The 27,673-nt window shown below is 35.9% G+C and overlaps 1 long non-coding RNA gene across 1 annotated transcript; it reads right to left on the bottom strand.

Moving 5' to 3' along the window:
• Positions 1-462: 462 nt before the first annotated feature.
• Positions 463-27,152, bottom strand: LOC135362991 (uncharacterized). Its single transcript, XR_010408623.1, has 4 exons — positions 26,773-27,152; positions 25,454-25,513; positions 13,643-13,721; positions 463-1,249 (listed from the first exon to the last, which is right to left on the bottom strand). It is a non-coding gene; the product is annotated as an uncharacterized LOC135362991 (long non-coding RNA).
• Positions 27,153-27,673: the final 521 nt, after the last annotated feature.

The following is a 27,673-nucleotide window of genomic DNA, read 5'->3' as shown; positions in this document are numbered from 1 at the left end:
ATCATTACTCTACTTGGTGCTACATGACAGGTCAATCAATTTGTGCACCAAGCTTGAGCTTTTTCCTCCTCAATCAACTAGTCATAAGAAACACCCATGAAGCCATAGACGAATTGTGCCAAAGGAGAGGTATTGATGCATTGATGCAACAGAGCTATGTGTCATGAGGGACTTGGCCATGTATTCATTCAGCTAACCTTTGCCCTTTAGACATTTTTGAACCTGAACACAGATGTACTACTTCCATATTACTCTAAGATGATGCTGAGTCTACCTGATTTAGGGGATCTAATAGTACTTGCTCACGACTGGATATTCTGACCACATAGTCATTTGATGTCTAATGGTCAGACACTATCTCTACTAGGATCTAACACAATGCCAAAAATGCTCTTCTGTTGCAGACGGCATGATCTTGCCCCAAACTCAAATAATCTGCACTAAAACTTTCAATATTAGGGCTCAAAATGGTAACTTTATCATAGATACCTTTTGCATCATAGAATCTGCTAGGTCAAATGGTCAAAGTGGCATGTTGCCTGAACCACAGCTTGGAACTGCTGAGAACCTTTTCTTGCTCTGAGACGCATTCAAAGTTAGCTTTATCAGAGTTCCCAGTTTTAGAATATGCTCCTTCCAAAATCCAAGGAGGCCTATAAACCATTGCCCGTTTTTTTTCCTAGTACTACAAGTTACAAATTGTGGTAACTTATCCTTTATTTTGAAAGGGTGTCTAAACATGCCACAGATCATGTTTCCTAAACCCTTTATCAATGTAGGCCTTGTCTAACTTCAGAACTTTTTATGTTCTATTGTTATACTTTTTCTTCTTTCTCCACATTGAACTCCAGCTGGTTAGCTCTACCTGACCCTTCCAATTTTAGCACAATCAGCATTGCTTTAAGCAACTGACATCTGACTAACCTTCCTAGATTCTTCATAGGATGTTAAAATACCTTGTACTTTACTTCACAGCACTTGTCACTTTCAAATTTACATTTCTTTTTGTGGCAAATGTTTCTCTGACCCACCGTATCATGTGGTTCTTTTTTCATCCTAATTGTTCAAAATGCACTCTAGATAATGATTGGAGAAGAAACTCTATATGGAGTTTGGGAAGAGGGAGACTAATAAATAAGAATGATTCTTGCCATCTTTGTGTTTCCATACTCACATATTCCAATGAATAAAGGTCTTTGTCTTAATAAAGGTCCTTGACTCCAGACTGGTTTACCCTGTGCAAGTTTGCCTAAAGACAACACAATATTTATAAAAAATTAAAAAAAGATATACAAAAACTGTAACTGTAACTTTTAAAAATATGTTATAAACTATGGTAAAGTAAAAAAAAAAAAAAAAATTTAAAGCCCCTAGGGCAAAATGCTGGCAAATTACTTGACAGGTAAGCTCTTGGCATCTGAGAAAATGGAAATTAGATCTCCTTTCAGCATTACCTGGATGTAGAGGCCTAAAATTGAAACTAAGTCATTGGAGTTATATTGCCATCATGTGGTCTTAAGAAAGGAAACATTTTTAAATACAGATACCTAATGTAGAAAAGTATATGGTATCTACTGAAAAGATGACATTAAATTTGGACATAGGAATTTAGTTATTTGATTAGAGATATCAGCTCTGAAAATGTAATTAATCCACTTTACCCAAAACTTGTCTCTCTGTTGTATGACCTTTAGCATGAGAAAAATTCTTTAGGTTTGTTCCTCAGTTAGGAGGAAAAAATAACAATATATTTTAAAAACTAAAATAAATTATGGTGCATGAGAATTAAATGACATGTAAAGCAAAATGGAAAATGATATAAATAAATTGTACTAAAAGAAAAAGAAATATTTATATTAGAGGCAGTTTTCCATGAAGCTTATGAAGCCTAAGCTTAGGAACTGGACTCTTAGATTCCTCTTCTTAATTTTGTATTGGCAATTTAAAATTTTCCTTTTAAAGACAACCTCCTAAATTCAGTAAGATTTAGGCTCCTGGATCTGTCCAGATAAAACCTGGATCTGTCCCTTTCCTGTGTCACTGGATTCCTATTTATATGGTAAAGTCAACACATATGAAACTCAGCTTCAGACGCTGGGATCCAAGATAAACACAGTCTTACACTCCAAGAAATTCCATTGTCAACAAGTCTTCCCAATGGTTACAATGTAGACAATTAATATTAAAAATATATATATTGCTCTTTAGAAACTCAGAATTTAGATGAAAATAAAAAGATGTTTTTAGATTATAATGCATGAGGGATTAGGAAATATGATTCTTTATAAATTTTCTATAACTTCTACAAACTTTCTAAACTTTGTAGAAATGGTAAGAAATGATGACCTGAGTCACAAAGCCCACCCAGAGCAGAGAATGCCTAACTTCCTTCACCAGGTCAGAAAAACCATATATAGAGATAATTTTATTATAGCTAAATATTTAAAAAGCCTAGAATTTAAAAATCATATTAATATGCTAAAGACAAGTATTCTGCCCTCTTGAAATTAAGTCTTATCTGACAAGCCTACTAAATGTTGGGAATTATAATCTGTTTCCCCCATTCCACAGCCTTCTATAAGCACCTATCCTTTTAATAGCTGAGTACATTTTTGTATCCCAACCCATTTCCCATGAGAAGTTTAGTGCTTGTCCAAACTTCTGAAGGTATGTGGGTGCAGGCCATGGGGATTTTATTCATTAATTTTTATTTTAAATCCTTGCTCTCAGGTCTCAATTGTCAACTCCACTTATCCTATTGCTTTTTGTGACTTTTGAACTCTTTCTATAGCACGTTACTCCCAAAGATGTTTGAATTTAATTCCTTCTTTATTTACCAAGGCATTACCAATATAATCTTGTGTGAAATGGACTTTTATTAATGGTTTGGGGCAAAAGGGCAAGGGGGCATAAAACAGTACATAACTAAAAACATCTTAATAATATGTATCAGCTTTCTCAAAACCTCGTAGGTAGTCACAGTTAATTTCTCAATGGCCATCTTTTTCAGTGAACCCAGTCTACTGCCACATTGGTGTGATATATTCTATCATGAACTTTTTCCAAATCCTTCTTTATCTAGAGTACTTGTTGTCCCTAAAACTTTATTTTACTTGTCAACTGTCTGATATCTACCTAAAGCCCTCTTTCTTTATTAGGCAATAAAATTTATTTATTTTAGTTCAAATTCTTTCTTCTAGATTATACCTAAATACTCAACCTCACCCTCATCAGAAAATCTCTGAAATATCTCCAAAAAATCTTAGGATTTTGTGGAGCTAAGTTTGAAAATTAAAAATTCAAATATTTTCTTCATTGTGGAACAAATACACCATTTTCATGCATTGCAACTCTGTCCTTTTAAGACAACTTATATCCCACCCTCTCTATCACTGTCTTCATTCCTAGTAAATCAATGCATAGTTATTAAATTATATTGAAAACTTCACTAAAACATAATTTGAGTTAAACTGTAAATATTATGTTTGCTGTATATATCATATTCTCAAACATATTTTTAAATCTACTCATATCATTGGTACTCAATAAATTCTGGTTGATTTATTTATACCATGTTTTGGTAATTTCTAATTTGGCTTCATTTTATTATCTCCTCTAAGAAGTTTTAGTTCCAAGGTAGGTTAGAGACCCTCAATTATAAATTCAAGACATTTCTGTATACTTGACTATAATCAATTACATCACTTACCTACAGGGGCAATAAGACTTTTAGAGCTTCTTCAATCAGTGGTTCTAGGCCTTTCATGAATTTTGGAAAATTTTCAGCTAGCACATTTTTAAATACAGCTTGTGTATCATTCTCTATTCTCATTCTAGGAGATTAAACAAACTTTAGACCTTTTTATCATAATTCACATATTTCTTATATTCTTACCATTTTTTTCTCTGTTCTTCAAGCTGGATACTTTCTACTGAACTTTCACTTTATCAATTCTTTGTTCTAATGGGTCTAATCTGCTATCAAACCCAAATACTGATTTTTTAACTCAGTTCTTGTAATTTCCAGCCACAGGTTGCAGAAATTTGTAGACAGTCTAAAACTTGTCCTCTATTTTTGAATATATTAATATGAATCATAGTCATTTTGTTTTTTATTTATTTTTTAAAATCATAGTAATTTTGAACTCTGTTTGAAAATCTAGTATCTGTTAGATGTTTCTATAGCTAAACATTTTTTCTCTTTGTTTTGGTCATTTTGTCCTGGATTTTAGCATGACTCATCATTTTATTTGTTACTGGATATTGTGAAATCTTCATTCTGTACAGCTCTATGTTTCCCCTAATTGTAATCCCTGCTGGTTTTCAAAGCCAGACATAGTGAGAGCTCATCTTTCTGGTGCAGAATCTGAGAGTTGGGATGCCTGGTGGGGGGTACAAACCCCTTGCTCCTTAGGGAAAAGCTCCCGGTTTGTTTGTTTGAGATCCCTCCCAATTGTGGGTTATTTCGCCAGGGGTATGGTTTTTGGTTAGAGCATGTCTCTGCCCCTCCTACCCATCTTACTGTAGTCCTTCTTTTGTTGCAGAGCAGGTGTTCATCTAGTTCTCAGGTTCTTTTAAAAGGAATTGTTCCATATGTAGCTGCATGTACACAGGAGAAGGTGAGTTCATGTACACAGAAGGTGAGTTCAGCATCTCCCTATGCCAGCATCTTGAACCCTCCATAGATGTTAGACATTGTAGATTAAAAATTATAGGAAGATGTTATCTTCCTCCAAAGAGGGTTACTTTTTGTTATGACAGGTAGCAAGCAAGCAAATCACCATAATCTTGCTGAGTGTTCTTTTAGGGTTTTTTTCAGGCTACTCTATTTTAGAACTTTCTGGCCCTCCAGGGCAGGGTTGAGATGTTTATCTCCTCAACAGGACTTGAACTCCAGCCTCTTTCTCCCTTCACTGAATGCTTGCTACAATGTTGGCTCAGCTCTTTAGCCTCCTGGCTGGTGTCTTCGGGCTGGGATTCCTACAGTTATAGCCTGGGCTTGTAGCTTTAGAGTTGTACTTAGGAAGACATTGCAAACAAATTCAGAACCTCATTTCCCAAGTAGTTTCCTCCTCTTTGGGATTCTGTGCCTCAATTCTCAATTTCTTTAGATGCTTTAAACTACAACATTTGTCTCTATAGAAAAAAGGTAATATTGCTACCACTTGCTAGGATTCTATGCCAAATAGGGTTTGGGCAGCACAATGAACTTTCTGCAGATTAGTCCTAAAAAGGTGAAAATTCAAGTGTAAACAAGTTCAGGTTATCAGCCAATAACTGAATCTCATACTAATATAAAACTAAACACTCTTCAGAAGAAGATAATAGAGTCTAAAGACTTGACAACATATTATCCAAAATCTTCAGCATCAATAAAATGTTTCAAAACATTCAAAGAAATGGGAAAGTGTTACCCATTGTCAAGGTGAAAAGCAGTCATCAGAAAGCAACTCTGAGGTGCCCCAAATGTTGGATTTAGCTGAAGAAGCTTTAAAGTAACTATTATAATCAATTAATGAAATGGAAGTATGTTCAAGGAATTAAAGGGAAATATGATCTCAGTGAGTGAATAAAGAATCAATGCAAAGAAATGGAAACTATAAAAAATTCTAAATTGTAAAACTGAAAAGTGTATCCAGCTTCTCAGAAACCATGCAAGCAAGAAAAGAATGGATTGAAATATTTAAAGTGTTGAGAGAAAAAAAAATCCCACCAACTTAGAATTCTGTACGCTTCAAAATTATTCATCAAGAGTGAAGGAAAATTGAAGACATTTTCAGACAAAAATTGAGGATATCAGGGGCACCTGGGTGGTGTATTTGGTTCAGTGTCTGACTCTTGGTTTTGACTCAGGTGGTGATCTCGTGGCTTTTGGGATGGAGCCCTGCATCTGGCTCCATGCTCAGTGGGGAGTCTGCTTGAAGATTCTCTCCCTCTCCCCTCCCCCAACTCTGTCTCTTTCTCAAATAAATAAATAAATCTTTAAAAAAAAAAAAAAAACCCACAGGGTGCCTGGGTGGCTCAGTTGGTTAAGTGTCTGCCTTCAGCTCAGGTCATGATCTCAAGGGATCCAGTCCCACATCGGGCTCCCTGCTCAGTGGAGAGTCTGCTTCTCCCTCTCTCTCTCCCTCTGTGCCTTCCTTCTCTCTCTCTCTCTCAGTAAATAAATAAATAAATCTTTAAAAAAAATAAAAAAAACCCAGAGAGTCAAAATAAGTGATGCAAAAATTATAGAATTGCAAAAAGAAATAAATGAATCCATTATCACAGTTGGCAATTTCAACACCTCTCTATCAGAAATGGACAGATCTAGTAGGCAGAAAATCAGTAAGGATATGGTCGAACTCAACAACACCATTAATTAACTGGATAAAATTGACATCTATAGATCACTTCATCCAACAATATCAGAATACACGTTCTTCCTAAGCTGACCTGGAACATTCACCAAAACAGACTATAAAACACCTTATCAAATTTAAAAGAATAGAAATCATAGAATGCCTGCTCTCATACCACATGGAATTAAAACAGAAATCAGTAAGATAACTGGAAAATCCCCAAATATGTGGAGAATTAACAACAAACTTTTATTTTTATGTTTTTATTTAAAAATTATTTTTTATTTTAATTCCAGTATAGTTAACATATAGTCTTATATTAGTTTCAGGTGTATAATACAATGATTCAACAATTACATACATTATTCAGAGCTTATCAAAGTAAGTATACTCTTAATCCCAATCAACTATTAAACCCATTCCCCCCACCCCCATCTCCTCTCTGGCAACCACCAGTTTGTTCTCTATATTTAAGAGCCTGATTTTTGGTTTGTCTGTTTTTCTTTCATTTGTTTTGTTTCTTAAATTCCACATGTGAGTGGAACCATATGGTACTTGTCTTTCTCTGACTTATTTCACTTATTATATTCTCTAGAACCATCCATGTTGTTGCAAAGGGCAAGATTACATTCTTTTTTATGGCTGAGTAGTATTCCATCAAGTATATATACCACATTTCTTCATCCATTTCCATATATCTAGGGACACTTGAGTTGCTTCCATACCTTGGCTATTGTAATAATGCTACAATAAACATATGGGTGTGTATATTTTTCCAAATTGGTGTTTTCACATTCTTTGCGTAAATACCCAGTAGTGGAATTACTAGATCATATGGTAATTCCATTTTTAATTTTTTGAGGAACCACCATACTGTTTTCCACAGTGGCTGAATAGCTTGCATTCCTACCAACAGTGCATAAGTTCTTTTTCTCCACATCTCTCTCAATACTTACTGTTTCTAGTGTTTTTGATTTTAGCCATTCTGAAAGATTCAAGGTGATAGATCATTGTGGTTTTGATTTGCATTTCCCTGAGGATTAATGATTTTGAGCATCTTTTCATGGGTCTGTTGGCCATCTGTATGTCTTCTTTGGAAAAAAAAAATGTCTATTCATGTCCTCTGCCCATTTTTAATTGGATTTTTTTTTGTATTAACTTGCATAAGTTCTTTATGTATTTTGGATATTAACCGTTTATTGGATATGTCAGTTGCAAGTATCTTTTCCCATTCGGTGGGTTGTCTTTTTGTTGGTTTCCTTTGTTATGCAAAAGCTTTTTATTTCATTATAGGCCTAATAGTTTAATTTTGCTTTTGTTTCCCTTGCCAAAGGAGACTGCAGAAAAATGTTTGTGGCTGATGTTAAAAGTGATTACTGCCTATGTTTTCTTCTAGGAATTTTACAGTTTCAGTTCTCACATTTAGGACTTAAATCCATTTTCAGGGTGTGTGTGTGTGTATGGTATAATAAAGTGGTCCAGTTTCATTGTTTTTGCATGTAGCTGCCCAGTTTTCCCAACACCATTTATTGAAAAGACTTATTCCCATTGTATATTCTTGCCTCCCTTGTCATTGTTTAATTGACCAGAGAGGTGTGGGTTTATTTGTGTGGGTTTATTTCTAGGCTCTCTGTTCTTTCTGTTCCATTGATTTTTGTGTCTATTTTTGTGTCAGTACCATACTGTTTTACTATAGCTTTGCAGTATATTTTGAAATCTGGAAGTATGATAGTTCCAGCTTTGTTCTTCTTTTTTTCAATATTGCTTTAGCAACTCAGGGTCTATTGTGGTTCCATACAAATTTTAGAATTATTTGTTCTAGTTCTGTGAAAAATGTTGTTGGTATTTTGATAAGGACTGCACTGAATCTGTAGATTGCTTTGGGTAGTATGAACATTTTAAATAATATTGGTTCTTCCAATCCATGAGTTTGGAGTATATTTCCATTTGTTTGTGTCATCTTCAATTTCTTTCACCAATGTTTTATGGTTTTCAGTACAGGCCTTTTACCTCCTTGGTTAAGTTTATTTCTAGGCTTTTACTTATTTTTATTATCTTTGTTTTGGTCGCACTTCTTGATATTTATCTAAAGGAGTTGAAAACTATGTTCACGTAAAAACATGCACATGGATATTTGTAGCAGCTTTATTCATAATTGTGAAAACTTGGAAACAAGATGTTCTTCTTCTGTTGGTGAATGGATAAACGAATGGTGGTACATCCAAACAATGAAATATTATTCAATACTACAAAGAAATTAGTTGTCAAGTCTTAAAAAGACATGGAGGAAACTTTAAATATATATTACTAAATGAAAGAAACCTATCTGAGAAGGCTACATACTGTATGATTCCAACTATATGACATTCTGAAAAAGGCAAAACTTTGGACACAGTAAAAAGATCAGTTGTTAAGGGTTAGGGAGGAGGAAGAAATGAATAGTTGAAGTATAGAGGAATCTGTTCTACCATAATGGTGGGATGTTACACATTTGTCCAAACCAATAGAACATATAACTCACCAAACTTATTCTTATATTTCATTAAGAAGAAAAGGATCACATGGCCACTATTAGCTAAAAGCTGTTGCTTGGAAATAAAGATTTTAGCTGAGCATTTTCTTGACTTCTCTAAAAATTAAGGTTATTTAGTTTCATATTTCTTCTTTGGCCACTTCTTACAGATTTTTTTTTTTCCAGAAAATTGTCATTTTCTCTGTTTGCAAACTTAGTGCCATAAAGTCGTTCAAATGTCTGTTCTATTAGTCATTTCCATTTCTTCATTTCTAATTTTGGTTATTTGTGCCTTCTTTCTCTTATTCCTTGAATAATTTTCCCAGAAGTTTACCTATTTTAGTTGTGTTTTTAAAGAATTGGTGTTAGAAAGAAATATATTCTTCATGCTTCATAATTCAACATAAGAAAAATATTAGGGGCTAATGGTAACTTTGCTGCCTCCATCTCTAACTTCAATTTATTAATTGTAATTTTATTTATAAATCTATTGTTAGCAATTGTTAATATATTAATGGTTAATATTTATGTTAAGTTTTAAGCAAATTTTGATTATTAAATAATATTAAATTATGAATGTTATTCAGAGAGAGAAAAGAAAAAGTAAAACTGATAGCTATTGTGAAAGATATATTTAGCTTTCTATAAATGCTGTTTCTCCTCCTACTCCTTCTTCCAATTTTTCTCTTCTTCTCAGCATTGGTATCAATTTTTATAGAAGCTGAACTGTTAAATTATCAAAGGAGAAAATAAAAGGATCATAATCAAACTATTGGGTAGTGTAGGAACACTGCAGAGAGAAATTGATAATATACACTGGTTTTGACCTGTGAGGCTATAACTAAAACTATAGGTTGTGTCTCAATGTTAATTCACCTTTAAAAAGAAAATTTATGAGTTTAACCCCAAACTCCATTTTTAAATACATGTTATATCACTTACTTTCAGAGGATGGAGTTTTAAACACAAATTATGTCAAGATTGATCAGTTTCACAATTGAGTATTTCATCAAGTACCATAAGCCTTACAGAATAAATCTGACTGTCCAAGATCAGCATTAATTAAATAAAAACTCTGTGTGTGTGTGTGAGCGACACACAGATAGACAAATAGAAATTTATGTTAAGTGTGTAACAATACATGACCTTGTTTTTCTCTTTTCTAATATCAGAGATTGTGTTGATAATAAAAGGCCAGAAATAAAAGAAAGATAATAGGTAGGTAGGTATGTAGACAGAAAGATAGATAGATGATAGATAGATAGATAGATAGATAGATAGATAGATAGATAGATAGACAGGTAGACAGAAAGATAGATAAAATCAGGGGTTCTGAAAAGCAGAAACTATTAAATGACATGCAGTCTTAAGTCTAATGTATGATACAAAGTCATAAATATCTGTAGGTGCAAATATTATCAAATCTTCATTTAGAAAAAATAAACAAAACCCTATAAAAACATTTTTCCCCTTTCTTCATGCCCAGAGCACCTAAAAAGGAATACACAGTTAAAAGCATTAGGTTATCCATGGAGACATCTAAAATGTTTCTTTCATTTCTCTCTCTGACAAAAGAAGCTTTAGGCTTTACCTTAAGAGTGGAGTGAATGCCTCCCAAGGTTACCCTCTGTAGTACTCTTTAAAAATCTAACACTTGAATTGAACATAATAGGTTTAACACCTTAGACACTCCAGGGGGCAGAAATCTTTGCCTTTCTAAGTAAGAGCTATCTTCTGTCAGCCCACAGAAACATTATCAAAAATAGAAAGTGTCAATAGAAATGTCATCTAAAACCAGAGCTTATAAGTTGCAAACTATTCTGTGAATTGTTTTTGACACTTGGCTATGACCTGTTATGCATTGGTGCTATCTACAAATGCCCCCTCTTTATAATAAATGTTCTAACCAGTCCACTTTATTCCTGCAGGTACTTCATATTTTACATTCAATTTGTAGTACCATTCTCAGATGGTCTACACTAAATTGAGCCAGATAAAAACTGATTACCTGGAATAAATGTTATTAGGAGTTTCCTCTGATGGTTCTCTCTAATTTCCTTACATTACAAGTTCAAAATTTTTATGAGATTCCTAAGATGGGTCCCACAATAAAATAGGTTTGGAAAATGATCTATTGGTTAGCTCTCTAAAATAAAATATTAAAGTCTCTGAATACTAAAAGATGTAGAAAAAAATACTTGTTTAATGATGTTATTCCAAACTTATTTAACCAAAGATTCCCTCTTATGCTACACACTTCAAATTAAACATATTAACATCTTGCAACACTGATTTTTAGTAACCACATTTTGGGAAATAACTTTATGTTGCTGTGCAAATTTGTATTATGTATATGTTTTAAAGGCTCTAAAATTGGTTTTAGAAGCTGCTTTTGATGATTTTATCTATTTCAAGAGAGTATACTGTCAAAATTAAAAACACATCCACATGATGATTCTGCTTATTACGTGCATTCATTAAAAACCTAAAAGCAACGATCAGGGAAAAACTCTATAGACTAGGATGTGAGTGGTACCATGTAAAGTTGGGCAACATGGCAGCCTTGTAATGACAAAGTTAAAATCAAAAGCAGAATGTGGTTCTATCACCACAATTGATTTATTCTTTATTAGAATGGTGCAGTTCTCTATTCTTTCTGCATGCAAAGTGACTGATGTAGATTAAGTTTGCAAGAAGTCTATCATTACAGTTTAATTTGTAATATTATATTAAGAATAAAAAAGTTCAAGACTGGGGCGCCTGGGTGGCTCAGTCGTTAAGCGTCTGCCTTTGGCTCAGGTCATGATCCCAGGGTCCTGGGATCGAGCCCCACATCAGGCTCCCTGCTCCGCAGGAAGCCTGCTTCTCCCTCTCCCACTCCCCCCGCTTGTGTTCCCTCTCTCACTGCCTCTCTCTGTCAAATAAATAAATAAATAAAATCTTAAAAAAAAAAAAAAAGTTCAAGACTGCATCATTCATATATGTCTGATAGGAATGTAAAATTATAGAGCCACTCGGGGACACAGTTTGATAGTTTCTTACAAAGTTAAGCATACACTTACCATTAGATTCAGCAATCCCACTCTTATGTGTTAACCACAAAGAATGGAAATTTATAATAACACAAAATGCCCATGTTTATAGCAACTATATTCATAATGGCCTCAAACTCAAAATAACCAAATGTTCTTCAATGAATTAATGGATAAACAATTAGTACATTCATACAAAGGAATACAGCTCAGCAATAAAAAAAGAATAACTTAAATGTCTCTCAAATGCATTATGCTAAGTGAAAGTAACCAGAGTCAAAAAGTTACTTACTAAATGATTCCCCTAATATGTAATTCTAAAAAACTAAAACCATAGAGATGGAGAACATATAGGTGGTTGCCAGAGACTAAGGTTGGGGGGTGGATTTGATAAAAATTAAGTAGCATAGGGGTGCCTGTGTGGCTCAGTCAGTTCAGCGTCAGACTCTGGATTTTGGCTCAGGTCATGATCTCATGGGTCATGAGATGGAGCCCACATCTGGCTTTGTGCTTAGTGCAGACTCTGTCTGAGATTCTCTCTCTTCTTCTCCCTTTGCCTCTCCCACCACTCATGCTCGCTCTTTCTCTCTGAAATAAATAAAATCTTCTTAAAAAATTAAGTAGCATAAAGGAACTTTTGAAGATGAGGAATCTATTCTTTTTTTTTTTTTTTTTAAAGATTTTATTTATTTATTTGAGAGAGAGAGAATGAGAGATGGATAGCAACAGAGGGAAGAGAGTCAGAGGGAGAAGCAGACTCCCCGCCGAGCAGGGAGCCCGATGCGGGACTCGATCCCGGGACTCCAGGATCATGACCTGAGCCGAAGGCAGTCGCTTAACCAACTGAGCCACCCAGGCACCCGATGAGGAATCTATTCTATATTCTGCTTGTGGTGATAGTTACATGACTCTTTGCATTTGTCATATCTCACAGAATTATTTAAAAAAGTGTGAATTTTACTGTATAGAAATTTAAAATATACAACATATAATAAAAAAACTAAATGGATGGCAATATAATATTTATTTAAAAGTAGTCTCCCTAAATATATATATAGTGATCTTTGTATAAAATTATATGTTAAAATTATAATATATAGTTATTAGAAATACAGACAAGTTCAACAACACCATATGAAATGGAAATTAAAGTGATTGTAATGGTTTACCTCAAGAAGTGGGACGTAGGGCAACAGGATTGGGGGCACCAATCCACGTGTTTGGATGAGGATTGCTATCAGTTTCCTGGCTTTTGTTTCAAGTGATGAGTTTCGAGTACTCATATTCTAAAAATATTACTTAGAAAACCCTAAATGGGGGCGCCTGGGTGGCTCAGTTGGTTAAGCGACTGCCTTTGGCTCAGGTCATGATCCTGGAGTCCCGGGATCGAGTCCCGCATCGGGCTCCCTGCTCAGCAGGGACTCTGCTTCTCCCTCTCCCACTCCCCGCTCTTGTGCTCTTTCTCTCTCTCTCAAATAAATAAATAACATCTTTAAAAAAAAAAAAAAGAAAACCCTAAATGGTTTCATTAAATAATCAAATAGACAAAACTTGATAGTAAAATAGAAAATATTTCTAGTATAATTATTTTGCAGGCAGTTGAGAGAGAGAGAGAAAATAGAAAAGTAAAATGCCAAGGAAGAGAGAATAAGGAGTTGTAATATAGGTTTCACTGGAGTCCCAGAAAGAAAAAAGATAAAAAATAAAGAAAAAGCATTATTTGAAAAGATAAGGGTTGAGAAATTTTCAAAACTTACAAAAATCAGAAATCCTCAAACCTGCTGGGAATGGCCAGCAATCCCTGTTCCGACGGATGAAAGATGACTCCAAACTTTGCTGCAAAAGAGAGGAGAAGGTAAGGGGGTCAACGCTCAGAGAAGAAGACCTATTGCCCTTCTTTCCTCCTGCTTTTATTGGTCCTTCAGGATAATCACAAATCTTTATCACTGTTTCTCAAGCACGTGATGTGTGACAAGGGGTCTTACTGGAACTAGGAGAATCTGTTTACAGGAAAGATAGGATATGCTAATCTGCATGCTCTACGAGTTCTGCTAAACGTAGTCTAGGGGACAATGCATTCATCTCTTAGATCACAGGGCGGCTGTTTGGGCTAAGAAAGCTTCGGGGAAGGCAACTCCCCGCAGCATTCCAACGTCAGAGTGGTCACACAGGCCTCTGCATTCCAAAGGCCTATGCCCTTCTCTGAAACCTTCCCTAGCCCCCAGCAGCCTCCATGTTACATTTTAGCAAGCCAGGTATTATGGATGATTCCATGCTCTACATTAACCCCAACACAAAACCATAAAGTCCAATATTTATAAAGCAGAATAAATACAAAGAAATTGACACCTTTGTGCATTGTAGTATATTTCCAGAATATCAAAAACAAGAGAAAGTCCTAGGAACAGAGAAAAAAGATAACTTGACAGCAGTCTTCTCAATAAAAACCGAATGAATGATATCTTTAATATGTTGTCAGTAAATAACTGTCAAACTGTAATTCTATAATAAAAAAGTTATCTTTTGAACATGGATGCAGTATTTTTGTCCTTGGTAACAGCTAAGTAAATTATTAAATTGCCCTGTAGCAGATAAAAACTTCAGATGATGTATTTAAAAATCACCCTGGTTTTAAGCACTAGAGAGTGACAAAAGCAGGTCCTTTTCCTTTTGTCTTTCTTGTCACAGAGTTGACACTTGGAAGTAGGAAACAGCACTGGATAAATTTCCTGTTGTCATGGCATCTAGCATGAGGGCACACACAGTCTTAATCATGTGCCATGGCTAAATCTTCTATAGAATTCCTTTACTCTTTCTGGTTTGAAGAACAAGACAAGAGAACTTGGGAAAACCAAAACTGCTGAAAAGTGTGGAGAGATGACAAGAAAGGAGTAGAGAAGAAGTACCCCCAATTCTGTTTATTAACTTCCCTAATATTTGGGGGAAATTGGAGCTACCACATGAAAGCAGAGTCTAGGGAGCCCAGCTAAACTGTACTGAGATTTTATCTGCCACCTAAGAGATATTGTCCAGCCAATTTAATAGTCTGTTAAAGTAACCAACTAACAATTCAATTTAAAAAAAGTACAACCAACCAACCAACCACCCAACAACAACAACAACAAAAGTCTTCAGATAATATAACACAACATAAATTCCCCACAACATAACATTTACAATGTCCAGAATAAAATCTATAATCACTCAACATGAAGAATCAAAGAAATATGATTTATTCTCAAAAGAAATGATTATCAAGGCATAACAACCCTATAATGGCACAGATGATGGAGATGGAATTAACAGAAATTAATTTTGAAGGATATCATATTTATGCTTAATGGTATAAAGGAATATACGTTTAAAACAAATGAAGAGATAAGAACTCTAAAGAGAGAAAATATAAAAAAAAATTACCAATAGAAATTTTAGAAAAAAAAAGTACAGTATCTGAAATTAAAAATTCACTGAAAACCTTAACAGGAAAATGGAATTGACACAAGAAATAGTCAGTGAATTTATAAATAGATCAATTCAAGTCACTTGGTTCAAAGAAAAGAGAAACAGATTTGGAGGAAAAAAACAGAGCCTCAGAAACAAGTGGAAAAATATCAAAAGGCATAACATGTGTAATTGGAGTCCCAAAAGAGAGGACCAAAAAGAATAAGGCAGATAACAATGAGAAAATAATGATTAAAAACATATGCAATTTGAAGACATATATTTATTGGAGTCCCAATAGAGTAGAAAAACATTAGAAGATTTTTGAAAGACATACATTTATAGAGTCAAGAGATGAGTAAATTCCAAGAAGAATAAATATTACAGAGGAAAAAAAAAAAAACAACAAAAAACCTGTTCAGACACATCAGAGTCAAATTATTGAAAAGCAAACATAGAGGAAAAACTAGCAAACAACTAGAACAACAACAACAACAAAGTGTAACTCGTTACATAACGAGAAACAAAAATTCAAATGACCACAATTTCCTGGTCAGAAACTAGAGAGGCAACAAATCAGTGACAAAATGCTGAAATGAGAAAAATAAAGTTAATCCAGAATTTTTATCTAACTAAAATTTTCTTCAAGAATGAAAACAAAGTAAAAACACATTTGACACAGAAAACTAGGAGAACTGATCACCATCCGACTCATAATACCTGAAATACTAAAGGATGTTTTTCAAGCTGAAAAGAAATTATATCTAATAGAATACATATCTTTGGAAAGAAATAAAGAGCATCGGAAGTGGTTTGGCAAAATATAAACCCCGTTTTCCTCCAAATTTCTTTAAAACACAGAACTGTTTAAAGCAAAAATTATGAAATTTTCATGTGTGTATAAGATGTAGATATAAAACCTAGAATAAATATATCATAAAGGAATGGAAATGGTAAATGGACTTATATACATTAAGGTTTTCAATATTTTTATCTGAAATGGTACAATATTAAGCCTATGTAGACTGTGTAAATTTAAGGATGGATACTGTTATCCTCAGAGTAACCACTTAAAAATGTGAAATTATTCAAAAAATATAAAAATATTAAAATAATAATAAGAGAATGAGAAACAAAAATCAAAGGGGATAAGCAAAAAACAAATTCTAAAGTGGTAGAAATAAATAAAAAAGATCCATAGTTACATTAAATATTAATGGAATACACATTCCAATTAAAAGTAAAAATTAATATAAAAATGGATGAATTAGATGTCACCAAAATGGCAACATAGGTTGTTCCTGACTTTGCTCCCCTCATAAGAAGAACTAACTAATCTATTCAAGAACAAGATACCACTGAGAGAATCCTAGAACATGGTGTTGAGGCTGAAGCATCCCCCTGCACCAAAGACACCAAGACAGACTGCATTAGAAGTGTAAGAGGAGCGGCTACATGTTGACAGCATTCTCACACCCCCAGGCTAGCACAGCACCACAAGGAGAGGACTTTTCTGTGCCTGCAGTTCCTCCAGTGAGAAAAGAGAGCCCGGTGGAGTAATGAGCCTCCTTCAGCATTCTGGGTCACTTTTTGGGAGCCCCTAGTCTGATCTCATACCACAGGGATTGCAGGAGAATCTGTGGGGCTCAACCACTGGTAATCTGATTGTAATGGGGAAAGGGGAAAAGCTTACAACAACCAGCACATGGATCTTGGCAGACCAAGTTCTTACGTGCAGTGGCCAAGCAATAATCCCAACCAGTTGCTTTGCTAATCTGCAGAACCAATTTAGGGGTGCACTCTGACCAAGGTACATGGCAGAGTGCAGATCTGCCTGATTCAGATCCTCAAAAGGAGGAGTACTGCTGGCCCTAGAGCATAGTTTGCTCATGCCCAATCTAGGAGCTTAATCACAGCCCTACTTGCTGTAGAGAGTTTCTTCTGGCTCCATCTGACCAGAAGGGCTGGCAAGAACTCCTAGAAGCTGTGTGGCCCAGTAGTGCTTGAACCAAGAGGCGAATGAGCAGAATTGATCACCCCCAGAGCAAAGCCTATACTGGGAATGATGGCAGGGGGCTGATTCATAGCCAAGGCTGAGGGTAGCTCCTGGCCTCTCTTGGCTACAAAATCTGTTGAAATTGAGAATAGCCGGGAACAGTCTCTTTCCATAGGTAAGGGAGCTGAGAGCCCTATCCACTGTAGTGAGTGCTTTCTGGCCCCATCTGACCAGAAGGGCTGGCAACAATTCCTGGAATCCGTGCAGCATAGTGTCACTCAAGCTAAGAGATGAGTGGGTAGAGTTGATAGTTTGCAGAGCAAAGCCAGTGGCCTCGTTTGTTCATGGCCCTGTTTGGAAGGTGGGTCAGCTTGAGTTAAGACAACAAAGAGTTTTACCAGCTTTTGAGCTGTTTCTCCCACTGTACCAGAGCAGGAAATCTAATTCATAACGCCACTCACTGTTTTATGCAGCCTTCAGCCTGTCTGATGAAAGAATCTAACCAGAGAACATAGAAAGCTGCATAGCCCACTCAACAGCCTTATGTACAGTGGCACTCAAACAGGGAGCACAGCCCATGGTTATCTGGTGTGCAGAGCAAAAGTTGTAGCCTCACCTGACCACAACATTCAGTACACACTCTGGCCTGATTGAGGTCTCCAAGTATGGGCTATACAGGCCTTGGGTCCTATCCTGCTGCCCTGCCAGGAAATGAAACAATTCATAGCCCCATCTGCTACCCATCTTCTTACCAATCAATAATTACTTTAAATGTAAATGGATTAAATTCTCTAATTAAAAACATAGAAAGCCCGAATGGATCAAAAAATAAGTTCCAAAAATATGCTGTGCACAAGAGAGTAATTTTAGCTTTAAAGACACACACAGACTGAGAGTAAAACAGTGGAAAAAGACATTTCAATCAAATGGAAACCAAAAAAGGCAGAGGTACCTATATATACAACAGACAAAATAGACTTTTAAAATGGTAAAAAGAAACAAAGAAAGTCATTATATAATGGTAAAGGAGTCAATATATCAAGAAGATAGAAAAACTGTAAATATTTATGTACCCAACATTGAGGCACCTAACTATACAAAGCAAAAACTAACAAAGCTAAAAGGAGAAATAAACAGTAATACAATAATAATTGAAGACTGTCTCTCCAAATGGATAAATCATGCAGAGAATCAATAAGGAAATGGTGGACTTGAACAACACTACAGACCAAATGGACCTAACAGACATATACAGAACAGTATATTTAATAACAATAGAATGCACATTCTTCTTAAGTGTACATGGAATGTTTTCTAGGAAAGACCATATGTTAGGCCACAAAACAAGTCTTAGCAAGTTCGAGAAGACTGCAATAATATCAAGTATCTTCTTTAACCACAATTGGCATGAACAAATCAACAATCCAACAAATCAAAGAGGAGGGAATACCCCCAAACTCATTTTATAAGACTATCATTATCTTGGTACCCAAAACAGAAAAGAACACTACAAAAAAGAAAACTACAGGCCAATATCCCTGATAAATAAAGATGCAAACATTTTTAATAAAATACTAACAAACCAAATTCAGAAGCAAAAGTTGTTCATTTTGGATTTATGCCTGGGATGCAAATATGGTTCAACATATGCAAAGGAATAGAATAACTGTTGAAAGCAATAATGACTGAAAAATTTCCAAAGTTCATGATAGACACCAAACCACAAATTTAGGAAACTTAGCAAACACTAAGCAATATAAATACCAAAAAATCTTTACCTAGAAATATCATATTCACACTGCAGAAAAAAACAAAACAACAAAAATCTTGAAAGGAGACAGAAGGAAAAAAAAACAGGAGCAAGGTTAAGAATTACATCAAATATAGCTTCAGAAACCATGTAAGCAGGGAGAGAGTGGAGTGAAATACTTAAAAGTGTTGAAAGAAAGAACTTGTCCTCCGGTTTTCTCGGGCCAAGTCTCCTATGAGTAATAATTCCTGAGTTTTCTCTTATTTAAAACTGTGTGCAGTGCTTACATGTAACAAATAACTTATCTGGATATAAAATCCTTGATTTTTCTCTCTTCTCTTAAATATCCTGTAGATGTTACCTCACTGTCTGCGGATGTTGAATGTTGCTGGGGAGAAGTATAATGCCAACCTGATTTATTTTCCTTTACAAGTGACTTATTTTCACTCAATTTTCCAAAAAATTTTTCCCTTAACTGAAGTCCAATAATTTTACTATAATATATTTCAGTGTTAAGAATTTTGGGTAAATATTCCTGGGTACATGGTGTGCCTTTTCAATTTATAGATGAAATTGTCTTTTAATTCAGGGAAGTTTTCTTGAATTATGGTTTTAAATATTTGTTCAATTTTAGTTTTTCTTTATATTTTCCATGATTTTGCCTTTTTTCTTCCTAATATAATGTGATCATCACTTACAGTTGCCTGGCCATCTTTTACCAGACCTGCTGTACTTCTGATTTGATGATTTCCTTCATAGTCACAATCAGTTTATTAAAAGACCATCAAATTTACTTTGCAATGTTATGATCTAGGGTTCAACTGCTTTGTAACTACTTTTTAAAACTCATCTGTTGAAAAGTTATGCCGTACTTTTTCTTTCTTTCTTTTTTATTAGAGTATTTTGGTTGTTAGAATTTTAAGATAATATAGCTAGGTAAATGTTAAACTTGGTCACAGTACAATTAACTAACTCTATTATCATATTCCTGAACTGCTTACCTTGTTTGCAGCACTGCTTCCCTAATCCCTGTGGCCACATGAGCTTTTGGTTATCAAGAATATATATTACTTTTCTCAAGTCAAACAGAGAAAGACATGTATCATATGATCTCACTGATATGAGGAATTCTTAATCGCAGGAAACAAACTGAGTGTTGTTGGAGTGGGGGTTGGGGTGGGAGGGATGGGGGGACTGGGTGATAGACACTGGGGAGGGTATGTGCTCTGGTAAGCGCTGTGAATTGTGCAAGACTGTTGAATCTCAGATCTGTACCTCTGAAACAAATAATGCAATATATGTTAAGGAAAAAAAAAAAAGAAGAAGAAGAAGAAGGTAGCGGGAGGGGAAGAATGAAGCGGGGGAAATCGGAGGGGTAGACGAACCATGAGAGACGATGGACTCTGAAAAACAAACAGGGTTCTAGAGGGGAGGGGGGTGGGAGGATGGGTTAGCCTGGTGGTGGGTGTTGAGGAGGGCACATTCTGCATGGAGCACTGGGTGTTGTGCACAAACAATGAATCATGGAACACTTCATCTAAAACTAATGTTGTAATGTATGGGGATTAACATAAGAATAAAAAAATGAAAAAAAAAAAGAATATATATTACTTTTCTCTAATGAAGAAAAATTAGGTGCCTTGACATCTTAGCACCATATATCTCACTAAAAATAGACTGAATTTACAATATTCTGCTCTTTCACTGGCACTTCGAAGAAAGAAAGTCTTCTCTCATCCTCAAACTGGATCTACGGACAAGTGAATTGAGATTCTCAGCCAGGTGATTTGTGCAAATTCTGGCATATGTTTGTACATATATATTTTTCCAGGGATCAGGTTTGTTATTTTCCTTATATTCACAAGGGAGTCCAAGAACAACAACAACAACAACAACAAAAAGTTAAGGGTCATTTGCATGGAAGAAAGAGTACTAAAATAAGACCTAAGGCAATCATAATTTGTGCCATTTACTGGCTAAGCCAGCACATCACTTACTACCTCTAAGGAATCAATGATTTTAAAGCTTTTTTACCTTCTGTGATTCTAAGGCTAGAAGCTTTTCTCAAATGCTGGCTCTGTCAACAAACCTGTAACAGCAATTCACAGATATCCCTTCCTTGTTATCTTCATTATGTGGTGCAATAATCCAATTTTGCTTCAGTCACAGTTGTGGCCAGCTGAGTGTAAAGCTATAAAATACTCTTAGTCTTAGACCTAAAAGACACTGAAGATCCAACAGAGTGCACAGATTCCAGCTCTTGAAGCCATTATTTTTTAATGACATTTAGATTGAACTTTCAAGGTCAGAGTTAAAAGAGAATACTTAATCTAGAAGGAAAGCTGCCATGGACAGCAATATAAAGCTCTCACAGAGAAAGATTCTTTGGTCATTTTTATGCTCAGGTTAGAAGTTAAGGTAGTAAGAAATCACTCAAAGGAAATTTCTAACAACTAGTCATCCCCTAACCTCACACCCTTCATAGCTTATTAAAGAAAAAACAAAACAAAAACAAATTTGGTGTAAGAGATTTGAATCTATCAAAAAGCAAATATTCTCTAGGCAACAACATAATATGACTTGAATTATAAAAGAAGACTATCATTTAGAGTAGTGGTATTCGAAGTGGATTCCTTACAACTCTACCTCAGCAGCCACTTTCTCTGGCAAATGAGTATCAAACTAAATGAGACTTAAAGACCCTTCTTTAATCGGAGGAATTTTTAATCTATTATAATTGCTTATAAGGTTTTGAATGAAAAAAAGTTTTAGCACTAAACTAGTTAAATAAACAAACAAACAAATAAGTAAATAACTAGTTTGAAAATTATAACTATAAGGCAAAATGAGGTTAGAAAGACCCTGGTGTCGTTCTCCATTGAGGAGGTGCTATTCTTTTACTATACATGGGAACTGCAGATATAAAAGTCAGTCCAGAACATGACTCTCATTTTCCAAGATGGTAAAGGGAAGGGTACTACAGATACTCTCTTAATCTCCAAATAACTTAATCTATATATTAATGTACAATATAAAGTATACTGACTTGTTAAATGCATTTAGCTAGGAGACTAATCTCTGCTATGCTGTGCTTTATAGCTTTTATCAGTTCAATTATATGCTTACCAAAAATCAGTTGCACTATTCCTAAGACCCATTACATCATTGTGTCATTGTAGTTATGTAATTTAACTAAATATCGCATAAACAAATGAGTTTATAATAGTAGACAGAAGGCTGTTTCTATGAATGCTTTTGAACTTTTCAATAATAATGAGTTTCTAAAAAGTTGCTGTTCAATTAAAGTGGGCAAGGCCACTTAAAAGTCTGTAAAGTTTATAAAATATAGGTATTTCTAGAGAAGTTGAGGAAGATGGTGGAGTAGAAGGCTCCTGAGCTCATCTTGTCCCATGGACACACTGAGGAAATATCTATATCCATACAACTAGCTTTAAAAATGACCCAAAGTCCTGCAGAACAGGTCTTCCACAGCTGGTCATAGAGAGATGGCAAAATTAACACGGGAAAGAGGGTCAAAGATGCAGCCAGGAAGCAAATTCCCAATATGACTAACCACAAGTGGGAGGGGCATCACAAGCTTGGGGTAGTGAGGGGATTAAACCCCATATCAGGAACCACCAGCCCTGGGGACTCACACTGGGAAGACAAGTGTTCATAACACCTGGCTTTGAAAATCAGTGAGGTTTAACTCCAAGAGAGCTAGAGGGTGATAAGAAACTCAGTCCCAGCCCTTAAAGAGCCAGCAAGCTCATTAACTAGGCACAAGACACAGCACAGATGCAGCAGTTTGAAAAGTGCCTGGGTAATACATGAAGGGGATTTACTGACCAAGAATGTGTGCTGGAGGGGCAGGGATCTGCAGGAGATTTCTCAGGGAATAAAAGTGCTCAGGGGTACCATTTTTTCAAGACCTCCCCCAAGCTAAATAGCTAGGTGCTTGCAGGAGCCAGTGCTAACACTATCCATCTACCTTGTTAGGACTGTAGTCTGCAAACTATAAGACACTGATAAAAAGAAATTGAAGATGACACGAACAAATGGAAAGATATATCATGCTCAGGGATCAGAAGAATTAATATTGTTAAAATGCCCATACTACTCAAAGCAAACTACAGGTTCAATGCAATCCCTATCAAAATACCAAAAGCATTTTTCACAGAACTAGAACAAAGAATCCTAAACTTTGTATGGAACACAAAAGATTCCAAATAGCCAAAACAATCTTGAGAAAAAAGAACAAAGCTGTGAGTATCAGCAACCCCAGATTTCAAGATATACAACAAAGCTATAATAATCAAAACAGTATGGTACTGACTCAAAAATAGACACAAGATCAATGCAACATGATAGAGAGCCCAGAAATAAGCCCACACCTATATGGTCATTTGATCTATGGTAAGGGAGACAAGAACATACAATGGGAAAAAGACAGTCTTTAAAAAATGTTGAAAAAACAACACAGATACATGCAAAACAATGAAACTGGACCACTTTCTTACACCATACACAAAAATAAACTCAAAATGGATTAAATACCTATATATGAGACTTGAAACCATAAAACTCCTAAAATGTGCTTAGCAGCACATTTATGGATATGTCTCCTTGAGCAAGGGAAACAGAAGCAAAAATAGACCATTGGGACTACACCAAAATAAAAAGCTTTGCATAGCAAAAGAAACCATCAACAAAAGGAAAAGGCAGTCTACTGAATGGGAGAAGATATTTTTAAATGATATACCTGAGAAGTAGTTAATATCCAAAATATATAAAGAACTTAAACAACTCAAAATCAACAGCAACAACAACTACAATCTGATTATGGACAGGGGACCTAATTTTTCCACAGGAAAAATACAAATGGTTAACAGGCACATGAAAAGAGGCTCAACCTCACTAGTCATCAAGGGAATGCAAATCAAAACCACAACGAGGTATCACCTCGTATCTATAGAATGGCTAAACAAACAAACAAACAAACAAACGTTAGCAAGGATGTGGAGAAAAGGGAACTCTTGTGCACTGTTGGTAGGAATGTAAATTGGTACAACCACTGTGGAACACAGTAAGGAGGTTCCTCAAAAAATTAAAAAAGAAATACCACATGATCCAGTAATTCCACTACTGGTATTTACCAAAGAAAATGAAAACACTAATTTGAAAAGACAAACCACTCTTATGTTTACTGCAGCTTTATTTACAATAGCCAAGATATGGAAGCAACCCAAGTATCCGCCAATAGATGAATGGATAAAGAAGATGGAGTGTATATATGCAGTGGAATATTACTCATCCATAAAAAAGAATTAAGTCTTGCCATTTACAACAGTTTGGATGGACCTAAAGTGTATCAGGCTAAGTGAAATAAATCAGAGAAAAATATCATATGATTTCATTTATATGTGGAATCTAAAAAACAAAACAAACAGACTCTTAAATGAGAATAAATGAGTGGTTGCCAGAAGGGAGATGGGTGGGAAAATGGGTAAAATAAGTGAAAGGGCCTAAGAGGTGCAAGTTTATAGTTATAAAATAATTAAGTCATGGGGGCGCCTGGGTGGCTCAGTTGGTTAAGCGACTGCCTTCGGCTCAGGTCATGATCCCAGGGTCCTGGGATCGAGTCCCACATCCGGCTCCCGGCTCGGCGGGGAGCCTGCTTCTCCCTCTGACCCTATCCCCTCTCATGCTGTTTCTCTCTCTCTCTCTCAAATAAATAAATAAATAAAATCTTTTAAAAAAATAATTAAGTCATGGAGATGAAAAGTACAGCATGGGGTATATAATCAATAATATTTTAATAATGTTGTATGGTGACAAATGGTGACTACACTTATTGTGGTAAGCATTGAGTAATTGTCCAAACATTATGTTGTACACCTGAAATTAATATAACATTCTATGTCAACTATACTTGAATTAAAAAATGGACTTGTAACTGGCTTCAATTTTAGATGTGTTTACCAACTCACACAGATAAATTGGCAGAGGATGGAAGCCTTAAGGCTATAATCATTGTCTGATCATTAAGATATGAAGATACAGAATCAACCTCTAGGAATCCAGGTTAAACAATAAAAACAAAAATAAGAAAAACTGAGCAGATATATTGATGGCCACTGTGGAAGAGAAAAGTGGATAAGATGACTTGGCCAGTCCATGTCAGTCAGCCTTTGTTCTTGACCAGCCCATTTCTTTTAAGGGTTCATGAACAGAGTAGACATGCAGGCAGGGATAGATGCCGTTCATGGACCCAGTAGCATGGGCTCCCCCTCATCAGGGTTGATCCTTATACCACCACTGCTGAATGTTTGATCTACCAGAAACAGAGATCAACACTGATCCCTTGAAATTGTATCGTACCTCAAGGACACCAACCAGTCGGTTGCGGGCAAGTCAATTAGAAATCAGAACTCTTCTATTCTGAAAAGGCAAAAAATCATACTGACCAAGTTTGACACATAGTTTATATATGGATTTGCCTCCCCTGCTTAGTTTCTCAGCCAGCACTATTTTCCGAGGGCTCTCAAAATCTTATCCACCAATAAGAGATCCTGTGAAACACTGCTGTGGAGCAAGAGGCCCACCTCACAACAGAGGTGTACCATGGGTCCCACTGACTTTATCATAAACCACCCCTCTAGAAGTTACCAAACTCTTGAAGGTATAGTGGAGGTACCAGTTTGGATATGACACATTTTAATAATGAAACTATAATCCGCAGAATGAGGTATGTACATTTTAAAGATCGCTGCTATGATGCTATGTTCCCAATTGATGAAGACATAGGTTCAGAAATGCTGTGTTAGGGGCGCCTGGGTGGCTCAGTCGGTTAAGCGTCTGCCTTCTGCTCAGGTCATGATCCCGGGGTCCTGGGATGGAGCCCTGAGTCAGGCTCCCTGCTCAGCCGGGAGCCTGCTTCTCCCTCTGCCCTCTGCCTTTCCCCTTGGCTCATTCTCTCTCTCTCTCTGTCAAATAAATAAATAATAAAATTAAAAAAAAAAAAAAGAAAGAAATGCTGTGTTACAATTTACCACCGACTTGGCAGCTTCAAACAACACACATTTATTATCTCGCAGTTTCTGTGGCCAAGAGTCTGGACACAGCTCAGCTGGATCCTCTGCTTAGAGTTTCACAAGGCTCCAGTCAAGACATCCAGGCTGCATCTCCATTTAGAGGCTTGGCTGAGGAGGAATCTGTTTCAAAGCTCACTATATTAGTTTCCTGAAGCTGCCATAATAAAATATACAAACTGAGTGGCTTAAAACAACAGAAATTGTCTCATCACTCTCGATGCCATAATCTGAAATCCAGGTGTCAGCAGAGCCATGCTCCCTCTGAAACCTGTAGAAAAAATCCTTTGCCTGTTCTCCCTTCTAATGTTTGTTGGCAATCTTTGGCCTTTGTTGGTTTTTGGATGCACCACTCCAATTTCTACCGGTGTCCTCACATGGCTATCTTCTCCCTGTGTGTCTTTCTTCTTCTCTTGTAAGGACATCAGACATATTGAATTAAGGGCCTACTATACTCCAGTATTATCTTAACTACTTACAAACACAATGACCCTATTTCCAAATGACATCATATTCTGAGGTACTGGGGGTTAGGACCTCATCGTATCCTTTTTAGAGGACACAATTCAAGCAATAACACTCACTCAGGTTGTTAGCACAATTCATTACCTTGTGGTTGTAGGATTCAGGTCCCTAGCTTCTTGCTGGCTGTCAGCTGTCTCCCACAGTTCCTAGAGGTTGCTTGCAGTTTCTTGACACTTGGGCTTTTTCAGAATGGCTGCTTATTTCATCAAGCCATTAAGGAGAATCTCTCTAGTATAATCATGGAAGTGACATCTGTACTGGGTTGCCTGGAACTTAAAGGGAGTCTTTCAACTTGATGGCTTACCTCTCTTCTCAAAGGTGGAGCTTGAAGGTTCTCAAGTCCCATGGACTTGTCTCTAACACTCTTCCACTAAGGCACAAGCTTGGTGCTGAGTCACCACTTCTGTCAACCTATTTGGCTTCAAAAATTTGCTGTGTTCTCAGCTTCTCTTCCACCAAAGTTAACTGCACTGTGCGAGAAATTTAAGAAAGCATTCAAGTTAATTTTTTCCCTGATTTTGATTCGCAGATCTTGGCCATAGTTCTTCGAACTACACTGGTTTTCTGGTCCAGTTCCACGGTCCCTTCTGCATTGTTCACATTTTTTATAAACTCCTTATTTAATTCAAAATCTTTTTAACTCAAAATCTTTAAGCCCTCTACCAGAATGAGTGATAAAAACTTGGCATATGTGTCCTTACTGCATTCTACTCTTCCAAAAACTTACTTGAAAACTAGTAACAAATCATGCAACAAGACTGACATATCCTTGACTTTTAACTCATACACAACTTTAAGCGAAATGTTTTGAAAACTCTTTAAAATCTGAAGGGTGGCAGAATATATCAGCCCAATATATGGCTATAGGAGATCAGAACATGTCACCACAAAATATTCTGCTTTTGTATATTATTTTGAGCTGTAGCCACCTGAAAACAGCAGATGCAGGGAGAAGATTTCCTTGAATTTCCCCTTATCTGCCTAA

Source organism: Mirounga angustirostris, unplaced genomic scaffold, assembly GCF_029215605.1.
Source record: "Mirounga angustirostris isolate CCGP_5_RB_7025 unplaced genomic scaffold, mMirAng1.0.hap1 SCAF_2, whole genome shotgun sequence".
Classification (NCBI taxonomy): domain Eukaryota; kingdom Metazoa; phylum Chordata; class Mammalia; order Carnivora; family Phocidae; genus Mirounga; species Mirounga angustirostris.
This window is presented reverse-complemented; position numbering and strand designations above follow the sequence as displayed.